The 20,405-nt window shown below is 41.0% G+C and overlaps 1 protein-coding gene across 3 annotated transcripts in view; it reads left to right on the forward strand.

Moving 5' to 3' along the window:
- Positions 1-20,405, forward strand: part of DGKH (diacylglycerol kinase eta) — a 218,279-nt gene that overhangs the window by 70,947 nt on the left and 126,927 nt on the right. The gene's annotated exons all lie outside the window — the stretch shown is intronic.

Here is a 20,405-nt window from a genome sequence, read left to right on the forward strand (position 1 = left end):
GTTTAGGAACTTCTAAAGGAGGAACACATTAAAAATAACTTCATAAAATAACCACAGTCTCAGGAACGTGATCCTCCCTACAGCTTTTCTCAAGACAATTACAAAGCAGTGTAGGGGACAAAATACTTTCATAATCATTAGATGGCTTAATGACATAGAGGTTAATTAGAATATGTTGAAATTTAATATAGTGCTTATTATATTGCTTTAGAATGTTTTAATTTATAAATACGGTGAATTCTGAACTATTACATTTCATTGTTCAGTCGCTAAATTGTGTCCGACTGTTTGAGACCCTGTGGACTGCAGCATGCTGGGCTCCTGTGTTCTACAGAATGGATAAAGAACAAGGTCTTGCTGTATAGCACAAGGAACTATATTCAATATCCTGAGATAAACCATATGGAAAAGAATATAAAAAATGTATGTATATGTATAACTGAATCACTCTGTTGTGCAGCAGAAATTAACGCAGCCTTGTAAATCAGCTATGCTTCGATTGAAAATATTGTGCATTCTAAATATGTGTCCCCAAGTTAGAGTTGATAGTATTTCAGATGAAATAATGAAGTTGAGCTTCTGGGGTGGTCCAGTGGTTAAGAATCCACCTTGCAATGCAGGGGACACAGGTTCGATCCCTGGTCAAGAAAGATCCCACAAGCCACGGAGCAACTAAGCCCATGAGCCATGACTTCCGAGGCTGCGCTCTAGAGCCCTCCAGCCGCAGCCAGCGAAGCCCGTGTGCCCAGAGCCTGTGCTCCACAAACAGGAGAAGCCACCGCAGCGAGGAGCCCTCACACGGCAACTTGAGAGTACCCCCGCTCGCCACAGCCAGAGAAAAGCCTGAGCACAGCAACCAAGGCCCAACACAGCCAAGAATAATTATAAATAAATAATAATGAGGATGTTTTTAATATATCCAGACATTTCAGAGCCCTTCTCTAGGCGTGGGGAAACTGTGGTTTCTTCATTATGTTTCCCTGGGCATGTATGGTCTCCTGATTTTTTAGGGGGCAGACCTGATCACTTTCCAGGGTTTGTACTTATTGCAGTATAACAAACTTTTATTTGACAGATTACATTTTTTCCTTTTGGGACAGGGAAGATGTCAGGAGTTGTAGTGGAAAGCCTCTTCTATCACTGTGTTGAACACGGCAGGATGAAAAACTGCAAAGCCATGTACAGGGCCATTTTAGAGTTTTCTGCTTCACTTGACTTAACAACCTCTTATGTGCACAGTACTAGTACGTATACACCAGGAATACACTGATGTATGATGGATGGCCAGACTACATTTTTCTCTCAACATATACAGCCCAGACAACCTCCAACCTGAGGGTGTGAGTGTGTGTGTGCATGTGCGCATGCTAGAGGATTATGTGCATATGTGTGTTACATGGAAAGGTCAACAGTTACTTCTGGAAAATTTCTTTTTTTTTTAATTACTCATTTACATTTTATTTTCTTTCCAGTTTTTTTGCGATACATGGCATAGAACATTGTAGAAGTTTAAAGCACCCAACACAATAATTGGATATATGTCTATATAGTGAAATGATTGCAGTAAGTTTGGTTACCATCCATCACCTCTTTACCGTTTGTTCTCCTTGCTCTACACCTATGTAGCAAAGTTCGCTGCATCACCTAACGTTTTTCGGTAAGATGCTTTTCACTTTCAGCTTTGTTTTGCAGGTAAAATTCTTGATTATTTATTCCTCTGCCAACGATCCTTTAAGATATGAACTTACCAAAGAGCTATCTTGGCAGACACAATAATTTCTTCCTTCAGGATTACCTCCACTTTTGTTACCAGAATTCTTTTTGAACGTTGCTTATCTATCCAGATTAGATCTCTTGATTATACTGTGAGTTTTTCTTTCTTTTTTTTTTTTTTTGCCCCAAGAAATTTTCTTTTTTTTTAAAATATAAATTTATGTATTTTAATTGGAAGCTAATTACTTTACAATATTGTATTGGTTTTGCCATACATTGACATGAATCCGCCATGGGTGTACATGTATTCCCCATCCTGAACCCCCCTCCCACCTCCCTCCTCATCCCATCCCTCTGGGTCATCCCAGTGCACCAACCCCGAGCACCCTGTATCATGCATTGAACCTGGACTGGCGATCTGTTTCACATGTGATAATATACATGTTTCAGTGCCATTCTCTCAAATCATCCCACCCTTGCCCTCTCCCACAGAATCCAAAAGATTGTTCTATACATCTGTGTCTCTTTTGCCATCTCGCATACAGAGTTATCATTACCATCTTTCTAAATTCCATATATATGCGTTAGTATACTGTATTGGTGTTTCTCTTTCTGGCTTACTTATCTCTGTATAATAGGCTCCAGTTTCATCCACCTCATTAGAACTGATTCAAATGTATTCTTTTTAATGGCTGAGTAATACTCCATTGTGTATATGTACCATAGCTTTCTTATCCATTTGTCTGCTGGTGGACATCTAGGTTGCTTCCATGTCCTGGCTATTATAAACAGTGCTGTGATGAACATTGGGGTACACGTGTCTCTTTCAATTCTGGTTTCCTCGGTGTGTATGCCCAGCGGTGGGATTGCTGGGTAGTATGGCAGTTCTATTTCCGGTTTTTTAAGGAATCTCCACACTGTTCTCCACAGTGGCTGTACTAGTTTGCATTCCCACCAACAGTGTAAGAGGGTTCCCTTTTCTCCACACCCTCTCCAGCATTTATTGCGTGTAGACTTTTGGATAGCAGCCATTCTGACTGGCATGAAATGGTACCTCATTGTGGTTTTGATTTGCATTTCTCTGATAAAGAGTGATGTTGAGCATCTTTTCATGTGTTTGTTAGCCATCTGTATGTCTTCTTTGGAGAAATGTCAGTTTAGTTCCTTGGCCCATTTTTTGATTGGGTCATTTATTTTTCTGGAATTGAGCTACAGGAGTTGCTTGTATATTTTTGAGATTAGTTCTTTGTCAGTTGCTTCATTTGCTATTATTTTCTCCCATTCTGAAGGCTGTCTTTTCACCTTGCTTCTTGTTTCCTTTGTTGTGCAGAAGCTTTTAAGTTTAATTAGGTCCCATTTATTTATTTTTGCTTTTATTTCTGATATTCTGGAAGGTGTGTCATAGAGGATCCTGCTGTGATTTATGTCGGAGAGTGTTTTGCAGGAGTTTTATAGTTTCTGGTCTTATATTTAGATCTTTAATCCATTTTGAATTTATTTTTGTGTATGGTGTTAGAAAGTGTTCTAGTTTCATTCTTTTACAAGTGGTTGACCAGTTTTCTCAGCACCACTTGTTAAAGAGATTGTCTTTTCTCCATTGTATATTCTTGCCTCCTTGTGTCCATAGGTGCGTGGATTTATCTCTGGGCTTTCTATTTTATTCCATTTATCTATATTTCTGTCTTTGTGCCAGTACCATACTGTCTTGATGACTGTGGCTTTGTAGTAGAGCCTAAAGTCAGGTAGGTTGATTCCTCCAGTTCCGTTCTTCTTTCTCAAGATTGCTTTGGCTATTCGAGTTTTTTTTGTATTTCCATACAAATTTTGAAATTATTTGTTCTAGCTCTGTGAAAAATACCATTGGTAGCTTGATAGGGATTGCATTGAATCTATAGATTGCTTTGGGTAGTATACTCATTTTCACTATATTGATTCTTCCAATCCATGAACACGGTATATTTCTCCATCTATTAGTGTCCTCTTTGATTTCTTTCACCAGTGTTTTATAGTTTTCTATATATAGGTCTTTTGTTTCTTTAGGTAGATATATTCCTAAGTATTTTATTCTTTTCGTTGCAATGGTGAATGGAATTGTTTCCTTAATTTCTCTATTTTCTCATTATTAGTGTATAGAAATGCAAGGGATTTCTGTGTGTTGATTTTATATCCTACAACTTTAAAAACAAAACAGTAGCTTGTTTTTTTTCTAAAGATAAAAGCAAAATGATTTCACAAACTTCTAGAATAATAAATGCCAAGATTTTGTTGTATGACTATAAATATCATTATGTTAAATGGATCTCATCATTGTCTCATAGTTTTGAGCTGTTTTTTATGCAGCTGTAGAATTCTTCTGAGTAGCCCAGAATGTGGCAGTTGAGCTGGTTAGGTTCTGGAATACCTATTCAAAGTGCCTGGTCATACACAGAGAACAGACTCGTGGTTGACAAGGAAGGGGAGCAGGGAGGGGTGGATTGGGAGTTTGGGATTAGCAGATGGAAACTATTATATGAATAAATAGCAGGGCTCTACTCCGTCTGCCTCCCGGTGCAGGAGACACGGGTTCAGTCCCTGGGTTGGGAAGATCCCCTGGAGGAGAGCATGGCAATACCCACTCCAGTATTCTTGCCTGGAGAATCCCATGGACAGAGGAGCCTGGCGGGCTACAGTCCATGGGGTTGCAGAGCTGGACATGACTGAGCAGACCCTATAGCACAGGGAACTATATTCAATATCCTATGATATTGGAATAGGATATTCCAATGGAAAAGAATATGAAAAAATATATATGTATAACTGAGTCACTTCACTGTACAGCAAAAAAGAACACAAACATTGTAAATTATACTTCAATAAATTTAAAAAAATAAAATAAAAACTAAGTTTATGGTCATATATTCTGACAAAACTGCTTGAGGACCACTGCTTCAAGTGATAGTTTATAAAAAGGAAATGTTTCGTAACTTTGTAATTTGTAAATAGAGCACCTGCATCACCTTTTTAAAGTGAAAGTGAAAGTCGCTCTGTCATGTTCAACTCTTTAAGACCCCATGGACTATACAGTCCATGGAATTCTCCAGGCCGGAATACTGGAGTGGGTAGCTTTTCCCTTCTCCAGGGGATCTTCCCAGTCCAGGGATCAAACCCAGGTCTCCCGAATTGCAGGTGGATTCTTTACAGCTGAGCCACAAGGGAAGCCCAAGAATACTGGAGTGGGTAACCTGTCCCTTCTCCAGCAGATTTTCCTGACCCAGGAATTGAACTGGGGTCTCCTGAGTTGCAGGTGGATTCTCTAACAACTGAGCGATGAGGGGAGACCTATCACCTTATTGGGTTATTCTTAAATACTAATTCTGGGAACACACGCTGTCTCCATTCTTCTATAAGCTGAGGTTCTCCTCCCTTGCTACATTATCCTCTGGCAGTAAGAGCACAGAGTCCTAACAACCGGACCACAGGGGAATTCCCAACGTGCTCGGTTATTAAAGCCAAATGACTCCTCCCACCTTTGCTGGAGCAGAACAAGCAGGGGTGGAAAGAGGTCAGAAGTGGTGCACCAATGGGCTCCACATACAGAGGAAAGGCCTTCCTAGTGGCAAAGAACCTGCCTGCCAGTGCAGGAGACAGAAGAGACGTGGGTATGATCCCTGGGTCAGGAAGTTCCCCTGGAGAAGGGCTTGGCTACTCACTACAGTATTCTTGCCTGGACAGTCCCATGGACAGAGGAGCCTGGGGGCTACAGTCCAGAGGGTCACAAAGAGTCGGACACGACTCAATCGAATTAGCACTCATGCATGCATGCATACAGAGGAAAGGATCGCTTGAATGTAGAGATGCAGTACTTCCTATAACTGTATTTTAGGAAGACTCTGGCCCCCAGTTTTTAAAATGTTTGAAGTTAAGTAAGAGTAAATGATTAGACTGAATGGAATCAATTAAAGTACTAAGATATCTTTCAAGGTTTTATATAAATTTTTATACTTAAATATTTATGAGAGTTTATTAAACCTGACTGATAATTGTAATCACAAAAAGAAATTTTCCTTTTAAAAAAAATTAATTTAAAAATTTTAATGGATATATTTTAATTAATTGAATTAATTGAAATTTTAATTAATATAAAAATTAATTTTTATATTGCTTTACAATATAGTGATGGTTTCTGCCATGTATCAACATGAATCAGCCACAAGCATACACATGGCTCCTCCCTCTTAAACCCACCTCCCACCTCCCTCTGATCCTACTCCTCTAGGTTGAAAGATAATACTGATGATCCTATTGGTGAGGCAGCAAAGAAGGCACAGACATAAAGAACAGATTTTTGGTCAAAGTGGGAGAAGGAGATGGTGGGAAGACTTGAGAGAGTAGTACTGAAACATATACATTACCAAATGTAAAATGGATAGCCAGTGGGAATTTGCTGTATGACACAGGGAACCCAAAGCCGAGGCTCTGTGACAGCAGGAGTAATTTTAGTATGTGCAGGTTCCTGTGTCCTACTCCAAATCTGTTGAAGCAGAACATCCCAGATGAAACGTAAGTTGGTGCGGTCTCTATAGAAAACAGCATGGAGGTAACTTAAAAAACTAAAAACAGAGCTTCCATGTGATTCCAGCAATCCCACTCCTGGGTATATATCCAGAAAAGACAAGAACTCTATAACGTGAATAGTTTTGTGCACTGCAGTGTTCATAGCTGCACTGTTTACAATAGTTGAGACACGGAAGCAACCTAAATGTCCCTTGGTAGATGATTCATTTAATATGTGGTGTATATACACAATGGAATATTCAGTTCAGTTCAGTTCAGTCGCTTAGTTGTGTCCAACTCTTTGCGACCCCATGAATTGCAGCACGCCAGGCCTCCCTGTCCATCACCAACTCCCAGAGTTCACTCAGACTCATGTCCATCGAGTTGGTGATGCCATCCAGCCATCTCATCCTCTGTCATCCCCTTCTCCTCCTGCCATCAATCCCTCCCAGCATCAGAGTCTTTTCCGATGAGTCAACTCTTTGCATGAGGTGACCAAAGTATTGGAGTTTCAGCTTCAGCATCAGTCCTTCCAATGAACACCCAGGACTGACCCCCTTAGGGTGGACTGGTTGGATCTCCTTGCAGTCTAAGGGACTCTCAAGAGTCTTCTCCAACACCACAGTTCAAAAGCATATTACTGAGCCTTAAAAAAGGGTGAAATTTCACCATTTATAACAACATGAGTATACTCAGATGACATTACCTTAAGTGAAATAAGTCAGAGAAAGACAAATACCGTGTGATATCACTTGTGAAATCTAAAGCATAATAAAAGCAAATCTGTATTCAAAACAGAAGCAGACTCACAGACATAAAACACAAACTTATAGATATGAAGTTGAACAAACTCTGAGACAGTGTGAAGGATAGGGAAGCCTGGCGTGCTGCAGTCCATGGGGTTGCAAAGAGTCAAGACATGACTTAGTGACTGAATATGCACATGGTAACCAAAGGGGAAAAGGAAGTGGGAGGGACAAATTAGGAATATGGGGTCAGCAGATACAAACTACATGAAATAGATAAGCAATGAGGATTTACTGTATAGCACAGGGAACTATATTCAATATCTTATGATAATCTATAATAGAAAATAATCTGAAAAAAGTATAACTGAATCACTTTGCTGTACACCTGAAACCAACACAATATTGTAGATCAACTATTGTTAAGTAGCTCAGTCGTGTCCTACTCTTTGGGACCCCATGATCTACAGCATGCCAGACTTCCCTGTCCTTGACCGTCTCCTGAAGTTTGCTCAAAGTCCTATCCACTGAGTCGCTGATGCCATCCAACCATCTCATCCTCTGTCGTCCCCTTCTCCTCCTGCCTTCAATCTTTCTCAGCATCAGGGTCTTTTCCCATGAGATCAACTATACTTCAGTTTAAAAAAGTCCCAGATGAACTGAGACTGTTCATGTCTATAAAGTTCTCCATGTGATTCAGATGATAAGCCAGATTTTAGAAGAATAACTGGTGTATCTGATAGGGCTTAATGTATATCTACTTTAACAGATATTTCCTACAGAATTCAGAAGGGGAAAGAGGAATATAAGGCACAAAACCAAAGGGTCTGGAATTAAGAGGAACTGAGGGAAATTTGGAGGCTGATAGAAAAACCAGGCATTAAGCAATTGAATATGCAGCTGATAAAAGAGATTGACAGACTGAATCAGAATGACAGTAGTTGGCCAACCTTCCAAAGTCTTAAGACGATGGGCAGTAACCATTCAGCATAAGCTTGGGCATGTTTGTGGAGAAAAATAGTTCTTATTTTATAATCAGGCAAAAACTAGAAGAGCTAATAAAAGAAAAAAGTGATGCTGTCATAGAAGGCACATACATTAATGTGCAATCTTGTGATGAAGATGGACTTTTAGTTTTAGAGATGGACAGCAGAATTTGGACCTGTGTGGTTCCATTCGACCTTTCAAGCCAAATTTTGTCAGTTTAACTGTTGGATAAAATAGGGAATGATAGAAAGTTCATTGCAGATAATCACTGATACATACATTTTATGGATATATGCCTAGATACCATTCAAATACAAAATTAATTATGATGCAGTAGGTGGTCTCCCTGGTGTAAAGGCTTCCCTCATGGCTCCGGTGGTAAAGTAAAGGCTTCCCTGGTGGTTCAGGTGGTAAGGAATGTGCCTGCAATGCAGGAGACCCGGATTCGATCCCTGGGTCGGGGGAGATCCCCTGGAGAAGGGAATGGAAACCCACTTCAGTATTCTTGCCTGGGACATCCCAGGGGACAGAGGAGCCTGGTGGGCTACAGTCCACGGGGTCGCAAAGAGTCGGACATAACTGAGCGACTAATACTAGTGGAGTGAATGGCAGTGAATAAAAGCAGACTGGCTTTCAATTTGGGGGAAAGCAAACCCCAAGAGAATAGTCAGCGACTAAGTGCTTAAATTTGCTGCAAGGACATTTGCAAATGAGAAGGAGATGGCTGCAAAATAAAGCCCTCTGGATCTGGTTCTCAGAATGCTGTCAAGTGTCCTGCCCAGGCTCTGCCTTAAAAGCTCTTAGTGTACAGTTCATGTTTCCTCTCAAAGACATTTCAGCTGCTTTATTTGAATATCCGTCTTCACTTCATTTATTCATTTGTGCAATTAAGAACTGTTCTCTGTGCTGGGAACCATGATGAAGTGCTGGCACTGCAGCGGTGAATAAGGTGGGCCTGGCCTTGCTCTAACTAATAGGGAGATTGGTTTGAGGCTAATTGAATTTTGAAGAGCCCCTGGCACCAGAGTGGAGCTATCCAACAGCAGCGGTCATCATTTTATAATTCTTACTGGTAAATAAGACTGATATTCTAAGAAGTAAAATAATAATACTATATAAGAGCTATAAAGTCTGCTCCATTATTAAATATAATTTCATGATTGATTTATTTTAATGTTTAGAAAACTAGTATGCATTTTGGGACTGTATACTTTATGTAATTAAGCCTGATCTTTTGGGGATAATTTCTTTAAATGTAAGCATCAAGCCATTGTTCAGAAATGGTGTATCTTTTTATTTAACTGTGCCAGTCCCACTTAAAATACTTTTCCCAAAAGTATGGCCTGTTAAAAAAGTACCTTGCTTATGAAACTTTGTATGGCATTTGGAAGTTTATGAAAGATGTTTATGCTATATTTTGTTTTGTCCTAGCAACTCTGAGGCACGCAGAGCAGGTGATATTTATCCTTACCTTGCAGATAGGAAAACTTAGGGTCATAGATGTTGTCACTCATATGCAGCCACAAATACAGTAAACGGAGCCAGAGATGGAACTCTATCCAGGGTTCTTCTTTTATTTTTTAATATTTTTAATTTATTTGGATGCACCGGGTCTTAATTGTGGCACGTGGGATCTGTTACGGTTATCTGACCAGAAATCAAACCTGGGTCCCCGGCTTTGGGAGCACGGAGTCTTAGCCACAGGAGTGCCAGGGACGTCCCAGGGCTCTCGTTTAGGAGGCAGGTCTATTTCTTTTGCACTTTCTGACACTACATTGACTAGCTGGAAAGAAAATTTGAAAACTCTTTCTCTGTTGAATTCCTCAAGGTCTTTTAGAGAAATATGTTTTAATCCTTTAAATTTCTTACTTTTTGTTTCTTAATTATTGAATAAATCTGTTAACATACTCATTGTTTTCTTAGTGTCAAGTACATGGTTATGTGTGTAGAATGGAAAAATAAATAAGATACAGAGGAGCGAGACAAGAATTTTTTATTTCACATGGTTAGTGCTATGTGTGTGTGTGTGTGTGTGTGTGTGTTGTGTTGCACTGGGTGCTCCCAGGGTATGATAGTGACCTGAGCCTTGGAGGATGGTAGGATGGAATGGGAGGTTTCTAGGAAGAAGCAGAGGAAAGTATTATGAGCAGAAGGAAACGCTTGAGTGACAGCTTGGACGCAGGGATTCATGGAGGATTTGGGCATTCACAGGTACTTCTCTTCTCTACTGTGGATGAATTTAGGAGGACTGCTGAAGATGAAGCTGTTAAAGAAGGTGGGCATTTATGGAAGGAAGAGTCTCTGCCTAGCTCACAACTCTGGATTTACACTGTGGGTCATAGGAAACCACTGAAAGTATTAAACCAGAGTTTTGCAGGGTCAAAAATTTTTTTCCCCCATGGGTAATTCTGTCCCCAGTGGGAAGAATGGACTAGTGGTGGGAAAAATTGCTAGTATGGAGATCACGTAGGGTACTGTTGAGTTCAAAGGAGTGAGAGAAGCTTGAACTAAGGCAAAGGCAGGAGTGGAAAGAGATGGAATGAAAGATAAGATCTGTTCTGTAATAAATAATGCTTATCATGGGGCCTAAGGTGACTGATGATGATATCTTGTCATACCACCTTTTTAAAGAATTAAATATCTTTTCCTATCCATTGTTTCACATATCACAATAGCACATAAAGATATACAGATATTATTTCCACTTTAGAAATTAAAATCTGTAAAACTAAAGAGGCTTACCGTTTAAGGAAGTCTTATAGACTCATTGATGTTATAGGTTCTGGACAGGTACCTGTACACAGACAGCCTTCCTGGATCTTATATAACAAACTGGATATGGCAGCAAAAGGTATAAGACAAAGAATAATTCTCTGTTTGGGAGAATGAAGTAGACAGAGAATTAGAAGGAGATCCTAGTTCTATTCCTGGGTCGGAAAGATACACTGGAGAAGACTGTGTACCCACTCCAGTATTCTTTTTTTTTTTAATATATCACTCCAGTATTCTTGGGCTTCCCTTGTGGCTCAGCTGGTAAAGAATCCACCTGCAATGCGGGAGACCTGGGTTCGATCCCTGGGTTGGGAAGATCCCCTTTAGAAGGGAAAGGCTACCCACTCCAGTATTCTGGCCTGGAGAGTTCCATGGACTGTATAATCAATGGGGTCTCAAAGAGTCAGACATGACTGAGCGACTTTCAGAGGAAAGAAGTGATTACATACAAAATATACAGTGGTAAAAATTCTCTTGACCTATGTCTTCGTCTGTTCAGGCTGCTATAACAGAAATGCTACAGACTGCCAAAATAAACAATAAATACTTATTTCTCACAGTTCTGTAGCCTGGGAAGTCTAAGGTCAGTGTCCCAGTAGAGAGAGCCATCTTCTGGCTGTGCTCTTACATGGTGGAAGGGGCAGGAGGGGCTCTGGGTTTTTTTTTTTTCTTGACACACGCATTCATGCTAAGTTGCTTCAGTCGTGTCTGACTCTGTGATGCTATGGACTCTGTAGCCTGCCAGGCTCCTCTGTCCATGGGATTCTCCAGGCAAGAATACTGGAGTGGGTTGCCATGCCCTCCTCCCGGGGATCTTCCCAACCCAGGCTTTGAACCTGCATCTTTTTAAGTCTCTTGCTTTGGCAGGCGGGCTCTTTACCACTAGTGCCACCTGGGAAGCCCCTCTTGACACGGTCTCCTCCCAAAGGCTCTACCTCCTAGTACCATCAAACTGGGAGTTAGGATTGCTCTCCAACATTTAGTCCATAACAGCCCACATCTCCTATCACAACAAATTTTATTCCCATTCCCTAGGAGAGAAGTTAAGGGGTCATGTTGGGACAAGATGAGGAGAAGCTCAAGATGCTTCTGGAATTTTTGAAGGCATCTGTAAAACATGAGTCATGACTGACATTTCCCCTTTTCCACATCAGACTCTTCACCACGCCTGTGTGGTGTTTCCCCCAAAGCCAACCTATGAAAATGTACATGTATCAGATAAATCACTCAGGAACAGATTTTTCAGAGATTCTTAGCTTTATAAAAAGGCTCACTGAATGGCTGTTTATAAAGCTGCACTCTCCTCAGGACATCGATGTAGTAAGTCCCCAAAGCAGCTTCAACTTTTGACGCAGTGCTGTTTCTGAAATATTAGGTGAAATCCTGGAGCACTCATGTGTGTATAATTTAAAAGAGAAATTACTTGTGTTTGCTTTTAGAAAGGGGTGTGAAATGAGTAATTCCACAGCTTGAAGACGTTGGACTGCAGAAAGCCAGATAGAAAAGAGATCTTAAAACTTTTAAAGCTTGTTTTTTTGAAACATTTTTTGCAAAGCCAATTCATTTGACTTTTTGGTTTTAATATTTGGAAACTGGGTTATTGGATTACTATTGGGGGGCTCTGTGGCTTTCTTGATTTTTCATGAGGGTCAAATAATACTAAATTAATATCTGCTAGATTATGTGACGAAAAGTGAAAGTCATTCAGTCAGTCATGTCCGACCCTTTGCGACAGTCCATGGAATTCTACAGGCCAGAATACTGGAGTGGGTAGCCTTTCCCTTCTTCAGGGGATCTTCCCAACCAGGGATCAAACCCAGGTCTCCCACATTGCAGCCGTATTCTTTATCAACTGAGCTATCAATTTATGTGACCAATGGCCATTAAATGCAAATGTTTCTAAGCCCTTTTTTGAGGGAGGGGAGAGTTTATCCCTTATCCTGGAAATTGCAAACAACATAAAATTCTAATATGTATTTTTAATAGATTTTAATAATAGCTCTCTGGTCATAACTATTTCTTATTTCTGTTACCAAATTCAGTTTGTCATTCTAGGTGAACAGTAATATTGAATATATTAAATATTGTGACTTTTAAAAACCTTCTTGTTTCTTGATCTATTTTACTCATTATTTTGAGATTTTTCGAACCACATCGTTTTTCCCTGAACCACACTTTACTTATTTGATTATATTGGCTGGGGCTGTTGCAGATTAATCATTTTTGTTATGCGCCTTCTTTCATGAGAAGTGTTTGTTTCACTCTCCATATATAAACAGAAGTTTATTTTGAGGATTAACCGTCATGTGAAAAACCGCCTCCCAGTTAAATCCTTTTAATCACATCTCTAGGAAAGTGAGCTAACTTCAGATGTTTTTTTTTTTTTTCCTTGCTTTTTTTCTTTCTTCAAGAATTTAAAATTGACTGTTTGTATATTATAACATAGAGAAGTTTATAAATGCATGAAAATAAGGACTATATGTTACAAATCTCTGTATTCTCCTCAGCCTTACACATTGCAAATAAATCCATGCTTGTGCAGGATTGAAAAAATGTATAAAGCCAAATGGGACAACACATATAAATTTGCTTTGAAAGTGACTGTGTAAAGAGCATCTGTAAATTAGCAATAGTCTTAAAATCAGGATAGACAGATATTTTCCTGTCCCTCTGACTGTCTCTCCCCAGCCCTTCACACAGGGATGGCACTGATGTTTTTGGGGCTTCCCTGGTGGCTCACATGGTAAAGAATCCACTTGTAATGTGGGAGACCTGGCTTCGATCCCTGGGTGGGGAAGATCTCCTGGAGGAGGGCATGGCAACCCACTCCAGTATTCTTGCCTGGAGAATCCCATGGACAGAGGAGCCTGGCGGGCTGCAGTCCATGGGGTTGCAGAGTCAGACAGGACTGTCGACTGAGCACTACTATTTTTATACACAGTAAAAAGAAGCAGGCTCAGATGTGCTGAATGCCAGGAGCCATGAAGTCATTTATAGTCACTCTTTTCCATTTTCTACTGTTTTCTTTAAAAGACAAACTTATATACTTTAAAAGTTATTTGGGGATCTCCCTGGTAGTCCAGTGGTTAAGACTTCGCACTTCCAATGCAGTTCCATTCCTGATTGGGGAATGAAGATCGCATATACCGCCTGGCACGGCCAAGAAATAAATAAAATAAAAATGGTTTCGGTTTAACACTTATGAAGGTCTTAAACTGTCAGTGAAGAGAAAGTTGCTCAGTTGTGTCTGACTCTTTGTGACCCCATGGACCACACAGTCCAAAATTCTCCAGGCCAGAATACTGGAGTGGGTACCCTTTCCCTTCTCCAGGGGATCTTCCCAACCCAGGGATCGAACCCAGGTCTCCCACATTGCGGGCAGATTCTTTACCAGCTGAGCCACAAGGGAAGCCCCTTAAAGTGCCAACGAATGTGTTAATTGGTGACGTTGTTAAAATACGGAGAACACAGTCTTTGCTCTGTGAATGTCACAGCCTGGTGGGACCACAAACAGGCCACTCGGTTGTCAGAGGTGCCGTTAAACAGGTAGGAGGAGGATGCATTCAACAGGCAAAGGTGGAGGTGTTCGCTTTTTCCTAGCGGGTGGGGAAGCCTTCCGGGGGCCGTGGCACTGAGTCGGAGTGCAAGCGATTAGGAGCTTTCAAGACAGGTGATTGTGGGGACTTCCCTGGGGGTCCAGTGGTTGAGAAGTCCACCTTCCAGTTTAGGGGATGCGGTTTGATGCCTTGTGGGGGGTTAAGATCCCACATGCCATGGGGCAGCTTAGTCCTCCTGCTACAACTACTAAGCCCTCGCCCCTCGACGAAGATCCTGCCTGCTGCAGCTGAGAACTGACACAGCCAAATAAAAGGATATAATATATATATATATATATATATATATATATATAATTTTTTTTTTTTTAAGACAGGTGATTGAGGAAAGGACATTTAGGACAGAGGGAGGAGCCTGCAAACCGGCAAGTGGGGAGTTTGGAGAGCATCACACAGGTGTCTTTTCTGACACATATAGAAGTTTGGACTTTATATTGAAGGCAAAAAAAAAGATACAGATGAACTGATTTACAAAATAGTAAAAGTACCATAGACATAAAAAACAAATGTATGGTTACCAAAGGGGAAAGAGGGGGGAGGGATAAATTAGGAGTGTGGGATTAAAATATACACACTTCTGTGTACAAAACAGATAACCAGCAAGGAGCTACCATATAGCACAGGGAACTCCACACCGTGTTTTGTAATACCCTATAAGGGAAAAGAATCTGAAAAGGAATTGGTATATGTATAACTGAATCACTTTGGTGTATATCTGAAACTAAGACAATATTGTAAGTCAGCTACACTTCTATTTCTGCTTTATTGACTATGCCAAAGCCTTTGTGTGGATCACAATAAACTGTGGAAAATTCTGAAAGAGATGGGAATACCAGACCACCTGATCTGCCTCTTGAGACACCTTTATGCAGATCAGGAAGCAGCAGTTAGAACTGGACATGGAACAACAGACTGGTTCCAAATAGGAAAAGGATTACATCAAGGCTGTATATTTTCACCCTGCTTATTTAACTTACATGCAGGGTACATCATGAGAAATGGAAGAAGCACAAGCTGGAATCAAGATTGCTGGGAGAAATATCAATAACCTCAGATATGCAGATGACACCACCCTTATGGCAGAAAGTGAAGAGAAACTAAAAAGCCTCTTGATGAAAGTGAAAGTGGAGAGTGAAAAAGTTGGCTTAAAGCTCAACATTCAGAAAACTAATTCATGGGAAATAGATGGGGAAACAATGGAAACAGTGTCAGAGTTTATTTTTGTGGGCTCCAAAATCACTTCAGATGGTGACTGCAGCCATGAAATTAAAAGACGCTTACTCCTTGGAAGGAAAGTTATGACCAACCTAGATAGCATGTTCAAAAGCAGGGACATTACTTTGCCAACAAAGGTCCATCTAGTCAAGGCTATGGTTTTTCCAGTGGTCATGTATGGATGTGAGTGTTGGACTGTAAAGAAAGCTGAGCGCAGAAGAATTGATGCTTTTGAACTGTGGCGTTGGAGAAGACTCCTGAGAATCCCCTGGACTGCAAGGAGATCCAACCAATCCATCCTAAAGAAAATCAGTCCTGGGTGTTCATTGGAAGGCCTGATGCTAAAGCTGAAACTCCAGTACTTTGGCCACCTCACGCGAAGAGTTGACTCATTGGAAAAAACTGATGCTGGAAGGGACTGGGGGCAGGAGGAAAAGGGGATGACAGAGGATGAGATGGCTAGATGGCATCACTGACTTGATGGATGTGAGTCTCAGTGAACTCCGGGAGTTGGTGATGGACAGGGAGGCCTGGCGTGCTGTGATTCATGGGGTCGCAGAGTTGGACACGACTGAGCAACTGAACTGAACTGAGCTGAACACTTAAAAAGAAAACTGGAAGGACTCTAAGCAGCGGCATATTGTTACAGGGTTTTCATTTTAGAAAATTGCTTTAATAAACACGTGGAGAAGAAATATTAGGTTACTTATGCTTTAAAAAAAAACAGCCTTATAGAACATAAGTAGACTAAACGTTAATTTTTCTTCCTCATTGCCTTAAGCAACTTCACAAAAATCTGAAAACACCCACGTTTTAGCCTTTGAATTGCCAAGAGGTTTGTTCCCTGAGTGAGTTATCTCTCTTTAGCATTTCAAGAGTTTGTGTTTGGGTTTAAGAATGTAGACTTTCTACCCTGGGCTACAGCAGCATGGCTTATTCCTACCCTCTCTCTCTCAATCTTTTTTTTTTCAACATTAAATTATTTTTTTAATACCGAAAACATTTTGTATTGGGGTTAGCCAATTAACAGTGTTGTGGGAGTTTCGGGTGAACAGAGAAGGGACTCAGCCATGTGCACATGTAGCCATTCTCCCCCAAGCCCCCCTCCATCCAGGGTGACACCTAACACTGAGCAGATTTCCATGTGCTCGGGACTTTGGAATGGTCATGTACACACTGCTGTATTTAAAATGAATAACCGACAAAGACCTGTTGTATAGCACACGGAACTCTAGCAATCTTTTGCATCTAGTTGCCCAAGGCAAGTGCTTACACTTTCTCTTGGTTCCTTTCTGTCTCTTGCCCTTCATGTCAAGAAGGTAAGGCTGGTAAGGTAAGTAAGAAGGTAAGGCCGGCAAGGCCAGTAGATTTTGCCTCCAAACTAACAGCTCAACTTTCGCTACTTCTGTCTGTCTCAGTGATGCTACAGTCCTAGTTCCATCTTCCCTGGTCTGTCCCTGGGACTCCTGCAGTCACCTCCTAATTGGTTCTCCCCTTGCTTCCTCACCCATTTCTCCGTCTCTTGCTTCAGACAGCTCACTAGCTTTTTGCACTGAGAATAAAAAGCAAACTCCCCTTGTGGCCAGCATCTCCTGGCTCTTGGCTCCCTTCACTTCATCTCTGGATACTCTGCTTCCATTCCAGCTGTTATTTGCTCTCACAGCAGCCTGCAAACACTTACTCACTTCTTCCGAAAAGCTCTTTTAATTTGGTGCCTGGCAAATACTCCCTGAACTTAATAGCATCATGATATCATAGTAACACTTGCTGCCATTTATTAAATATTTTCTGTAATCCAGATGGTGTGCTAAGTGCTCTTGAGCCATTATCTTATCATTAAATTAGATGCAATCAGCTTGTGAAGTTGGCATTATTATGCCTGGATTTTAGGGGAGGAAATGGGGGCACAGAGAACTGAAGTAACTTGCCCAGATTTATACCGTAGTGTGTAGTGGAGCCTGGCTTGAAGGCTGTCTGTCTGATTCTAAGTCGGGCTCTTTGGTACTGAAGATACAAAAATGTTTTGTTATCATTAAACTTTAATGCTCTCACAATTCCTGGAGGACCATCTGAGAGCAAGCTCTAGAGGGAATCTTCTAATTATATTGAAAGTAAACATTAGTATGACCTAACTACCCTATTAGAGGAAATAAACTTTTCTCAATATTTTATGTCTTGTTGATAATAAAAGGCAATAATAATAAAAGTGTAAAAGTTGGAAATAAACTCTGGAGTCAAACAAACATGAGTTTAATCTCAGCATCTTCTGTTCATTCATACAGACTTCTATATCATGAAAATGAACTGCAAGTGAAAGTTGCTCAGTTGTGTCTGACTCTTTGTGACTCCATGAACTGTAGAGTCCATGGAATTCTCCAGACCAGAATACTGGAGTGGATAGCCTTTCCCTTCTCCAGGGGATCTTCCCAACCCAGGGATCGAACCCAAGTCTCCCTCATTGCAGGAGGATTCTTTACCATCTGAGCCACAAGGGAAGCCCAAAAATACTGGAATGGATGAACACAATAAATATAATAAGTTACATTACATAATGGACTTCCCGGGTGGCACAGCAGTAAAGAATCCATCTGTCAATGCAGGGGACACAGGAGACCAGGGTTCGATCCTTGAGTCGGGAAGATTCCCTGGAGTACGAAATTGCAACTCACTCCTGTATTCTTGTCTGGAAAATTCCACGGACAGAAGAGCCTGGCAGATTACAGTTCATGGGGTCGCAAAGAGTCGGACACCACTGAAAACTCACTCACACACATTGCATTATATGTTACAAGATGGGAAGTACTTTGTGTGGGGAAAGTAAGATCAGGATGGAGGGAAATGTGAAGAGTATGTTAAGTAGGTCAGTGAGGTGGGTCTCATCGAGAAGATCAGAGACTTGAAAGAAATGAGGGAGTTCATCAGATGGATATTTGAGGGCAGAACCGTCTAGGAGGAAAGAAGAGGTGGTGTTCAGTCCTGAGGGTCGTGCATGTATGCCTACTTAAGAGAGATGCGCTGTTGTGAGGGAGGGAAGGTGACCAGGTGAAGGAGAGGTACTAGATGAAGTCAGAGGGGTTCCAAGGATGTTGTTGGTGGCAATAAAATGAACTGATATACACATAAAGCAGCCAGCGCAAGGTGTAGCCAAGAACCATAGAGGCCCTGCCCACCTCTTCCAGCCACATCTCTTGTTGCTCCCTGTTGAGAGCCCTACCTGTGTTTATAACCAAAAATTCTATGAAGATTCCCCAAATATCTGGGCTGATTTAAAGTTTTCTACTTTTACACACACCTAAAATACGCTTGGAAAACTCAGCAGTGACCACAGGACTGGAACAGGTCAGTTTTCATTCCAATCCCAAAGAAGAGCAATGCAAAAGAATGTTCAAACAGTTGTGCTCATTTCACATGCTGGCAAGGTTATGCTCAAAATCCTTCAAGCTAGGCTTCAGCAGTACATAAGAACTGGAGAGCTTCCAGATGTAGAAGCTGGATTAGAAAAGGCAGAGGAACCAGAGATCAAATTGCCAACATCCATTCGATCATGGGATAAGCAAGAGAGTTCAAAAAAGCATCTACTTCTCCTTCGTTGACTATGCTAAAGCCTTTGACATAAGGATCACAGCAAAATGTGGAAAATTCTTAAAAAGATGGGAATACTAGACCACTTCACCTGTCTCGTAAGAAACCTGTATGCAGCTCAAGAAGCAACAGTTAGAACTGGACATGGAATAATGGACTGGTTCAAAATTGAGAAGGGAATATGACAAGGCTGTATATTGTCACTCTCCTTATTTAACTTTATCTAGAATACATCATATGAAATGTTGTGCTGGATGAAGCACAAGTTGGAATCAAGATTGCTGGGAGAAATATCAACAACCTCAGTTAAGCAGATGATACCACTCTAATGGCAGGAAGTGAAGAGGAACTAAAGAGCCTCTTCATGAGGGTGAAAGAAAAGAGTGAAATCCAACATTCAGAAAACTAAGATCATGGCATCTGGTCCCATCACTTCATGGCAAATAGAAAGGGAGGAAGTTTAGCAGTAACAGATTTTATTTTCCTGGGCTCCAAAATCACTATGGACAGTGACTGCAGCCATGAAATTAAAAGACTCTTGCTCCTTGGAAGAAGCACTATGACAAACCTAGACAGTTTATTAAAAAGCAGAGACATTACTTTGCCAACAAAGGTCCATCTAGTCAAAGCTATGGTTTTTCCGTTAGTCATGTATGGATGTGAGAGTTGGACTGTAAAGAAGAGCACCAAAGAATTGATGCTTTTGAACTGTGGTGTTGGAGAAGACTCTTGAGAGTCCCTTGGACTGCAAGGAGATCAAACCGGTCAATCCTAAAAGAAATCAACCCTGAATATTCATTGGAAGGACTGATGCTGAAACTCCAATACTTTGGTCACCTGATGCGAAGAGCTGACTCACTGGAAAAGACCCTGATGCTAGGAAAGATTAAGGGCAAAAGGAGAAGGCGGCGACAGAGGATGAGATGGTTAGATAGCCACTAACTCAATGGACATAAATTTGAGCAAACTTGGGGAAACAGTGAAGGACAGGGGAACCTGGCGTGCTACAGTCCATGGGGTCATAAAGATTGAACAGGACTTAGTAACTGAACAACGACAACAAACCCTTCCTTATCTTCTGATAAACTCCTTGGAGACCCACCTAAGGCTGTCCTCTGGGAGGATGACGCCTTTGACTCCCTCTGAGGCAGAGCTTTCTTTTTTGAACCACCATGCACCATGCTTTGTGTTTGTGTGTGTTACAGTAACACATAGTTGATGATAATTGACATTTAATGAGCAC

The sequence above is a fragment of the Bos taurus genome, chromosome 12 (genome assembly GCF_002263795.3).
Source record: "Bos taurus isolate L1 Dominette 01449 registration number 42190680 breed Hereford chromosome 12, ARS-UCD2.0, whole genome shotgun sequence".
In the NCBI taxonomy this organism is placed as follows: Eukaryota; Metazoa; Chordata; class Mammalia; order Artiodactyla; family Bovidae; genus Bos; species Bos taurus.